The following is a 3,904-nucleotide window of genomic DNA, read 5'->3' as shown; positions in this document are numbered from 1 at the left end:
TGAAGTTCAGAACTTTTCGGTAAACAGAACCACTGGCATTTGGTATAGCGCACACTCACACAAAGATTACTTTAAAATTTCTTATATAAAAAGGTCTCTCAAAATAAAGTTGGTGACACCCAAAAATGTATAACAATTCACATGAACATTTTGAACATAATTGAGCTTTTACATTGTTTGTGGTAAATAAGGAAACTATGCAGGGGTGGTGATGTAACTGACAAAAAGTAGGAAAAGTTAAATAGCATATTGTGTAAAGTTATTCACATATCATTCAGTCTTTTAATACTATGTTTTATTTTTTATATAAAACTGACTCATTAATATTTCAATAATATTATACTATGTATGAACAAAAAGATGTCAATTAGAATTCCACCAGAGTTTGTACTGATAACTCTTTAAATTTCGTAACAATCATTACAATTTCATAATCGTATACATTCGGTTATAAAGACACAATATTCACATAAAATCTAGTATAGCATATGAAAATTATGCTTTGTAATTGTCATGATCTAAAACTCAAACAAAATTTTAAAGAACATGAGCTAAACACATCACCAGTGACAAAAATGGGAAGCCGATATTGGTAGTTTATGTCAACAGAATAGTTCTTCCGAAGTGTCTACATAATAGTCTTCAATTGTGACTAAGTCTGTGAATTCAACGGATAGTCTGTCGGCAACCGCGGCTTCGACCATCCCCTTTCTAACAAGGCATCCATTTACCGCATGATGCAATGCAATATTTTACGTATATTCTATTTATGTAATTTGCACGAATATATCCAACAATTATTACGAGGAAATTATAATCATATTATAGTATATCCACACCCGTAGAATATCTATTAAGCTTCCAAGCACACACCTATAAAATATTCAATCTGCAAGCAATTCATGTCACAGGTTTTGTAATAATATAAGGGTTTTTGCAGACACCTGTATTATGCCTTATTGGAATCCCATTATCCCTATTGTATAGCTTTGAATGTGTTTTTTATTAGTGTCATTTTTGTGGGCTATTATTACATCCACATTGCTGCAATGTTTATATACCTGCTTACAATGGACCATTTGCGGCAGATAATAATGTTTGTACAACGGCTATTTCTGCATGATAAATTCTTGTATCTTGGTACTCAATCAGTTATTGTTAGTCAGTCAAGCCTTACAGACAAATATATGCATACGAACCTGCAACATGGCGTCGTAGGCAGGATTTAACAAAGAAAATAGACTTCACAGAAACTTCACAAACAAAATGAGTTCATTGAAACCACCAGCGGAGCTAGATTTCAGCAGCTCTCAAAAGGCTTGGCCGGACTGGAGGAAGCGTTTCGAAAGATACAGAAGCGCTTCAGGGCTATGCGAGAGATCAGCACAGAGACAAGTTGACACGCTGATATTTGCCATGGGAGAAGAGGCTAAAGCTATAGCAGATCAAATCCAGATTAGACCACCTAGAGAAGCAGACGAAGCAGCAGGAATTGAAGCCGAAAATGCAGAAGAAACATTATACCTCAGAACTTTAGAAGGGTTCGATAATTACTTCAATCCTAGAAGCAACCACTTGCACTACGCTGTTCTCTTTGGGTCACGTCTTCAACTTGCCGGAGAAACCAACGAACAGTTTATTAGAAACTTACATGAGCTAGCCTCTAAGTGCAGCTGGAATGACGACCAGAGAAATGACATGATGCGCACTCGCTTACTTGCCGGAATGAGAGACAAAGCACTAGCCCGAGATTTACAGATCAATCCCGACGTTACACTCGAGGAAATCAAGCAACAACTTCGCACTAAGGAAATAATTCTGGAGAACCAAAAAGCGGAAATAGATGGCGACAAAGCTACTGTACTAACTACCCACGTTCGCTTTCACAAAAGAACATCACATCATTCACATGCCAAAACGCAATCTCACCCAACGACATCAGGAAGAAACTCGACGACTATAAACAGACACAGTAACAATCCTCAATATATTCATGGATGTAAATACTGCGGATCATCTCACGACCGAGGAAGATGCCCTGCATATGGCAAAGAATGCATGAACTGTAAACGCCGGGGACATTTTGCCAAGGTATGCAAATCTAAACAGCAGGGCTCCATCGCATCATCTCACAAGAAACGTGTAAACGAACTTTCGGTAGCTTCCAAAGAAAGCCTGTGCGACGGAGACGTAAGTGAAACTTTCTACGTGCATGCTGTAGATAGTCCTACTAACCATGCTAGACCAGTAAGTACTAATCAGTCAGACAATAAGTGGCTAATTAATGTGAAGGTTCATGGCAAGCCTATTGATGTTCAGGTTGACACAGGTGCCCAAGTTAGTGTGATGCCCAAACAAATGTTTTTAGAGTTAGGCTTGACACGGGTTGTTAGAACTGGAGCTACATTAGTGGGTTTCTCGGGGCGGGCTATACCAGTTGTTGGCAAGGCTGAGTTGAGTGTTGAAATTCCTGAAAATGGTTTAAGCACAGAAACAACATTCTATATCACTGAGACTAGGGACACAACTCTGCTAGGGTTACCTGCTGTCAGAGCACTTGGACTAATACCTAGCATAGCAAAAATTGCGCAAGCTTCCAAGCCTGATGCCATTGCTATTTCTGACATGGTATCAGAGTTTCCTGCAGTTTTTGAAGGTTTGGGATGTTTTGAGAAACCAGCAAAATTAGAGTTGAAACAAACGGCAGAACCAAAAGCAGTGCCCCCTCGACAAGTGCCTCACCACATGCGACAGAAATTAAAAACAGAGCTAACAAAACTTGAGAATTCTGGTGTCATAGTTCGTGATCACGAGCCCTCACAGTGGCTGACACCATTGGTAATAGTGAATAAACCGAATGGTAACATCAGAATATGCTTAGACCCACAGTATTTGAATAGCCAATTAATTAGAACTCAATGTTCAATTCCCACCAACACGGAAATATTTGCCAGGATCTCAGGGTCCAAGTACTTTAGCACTTTAGACGCTAAGCAGGGGTTCCATCAGATACAACTAGATCATGATTCCTCAAAATTGACTAGCTTTGTCACTCCATTTGGCAAGTATAGATATGTAAGGCTACCCATGGGTGTAAGCAATGCACCTGAGTTATTCCATCAGCGCATGGCAGATGCATTGTCGGGTCTTGAAGGGGTGGAAATTTACATTGATGACATTCTTGTACATGCTGCAACAGTAGATGAGCACAACGTAAGGCTTAGGAAAGTGCTAGAGAGATGTATGCGGCTAGGCATTACATTGAATGCAGAAAAATGTGTCTTGTTGAAACAGTCTATTCAATATTTGGGCCACAATCTAACTGCTGAGGGGGTGCGAGCATGTAAGTCAAAAGTCGAAGCAGTAAAAAACATGACTGTGCCAGAAGATAAGAAAGCAGTGCAAAGGTTTTTGGGATTTGTTGGCTACTTGTCAAAATTCATTCCAAACTTGTCCGAACACACACACCCCTTGAGAGAGATCAGCAAGCATCATGCACAATTCATTTGGGAATCCCCACAATTGAAATCATTCAACCAAATCAAAGAGCTCATAAGTGCAGCACCAACACTGGCATTTTATGATGAGTCTAAGCCCATAGTATTGTCAGCAGACAGTTCTTCTCATAGCCTAGGTGCCGTTCTAATGCAGGACGGGAGGCCAATAGAGTTAGCAGCTAAGTCTTTGACTGATTGTCAGCAGCGTTACAGCCAAATTGAAAAAGAGCTTTTGGCTATTGTTTTTGCTTGCAGCAGGTTCAAATATTATTGTTGGGGACGTGAAAAAGTAGTGGTAGAGACTGACCATCTTCCACTCATTGGATTGCTGAAGAAAGATATCAATGGCTTGTCTCCCAGACTTGCTGCTATGCGCCTACAGTTGTTATCGTATCCACTTACTGTCG

This window comes from Watersipora subatra, chromosome 5 (genome assembly GCF_963576615.1).
Source record: "Watersipora subatra chromosome 5, tzWatSuba1.1, whole genome shotgun sequence".
Lineage (NCBI taxonomy): Eukaryota > Metazoa > Bryozoa > Gymnolaemata > Cheilostomatida > Watersiporidae > Watersipora > Watersipora subatra.
This window is presented reverse-complemented; position numbering follows the sequence as displayed.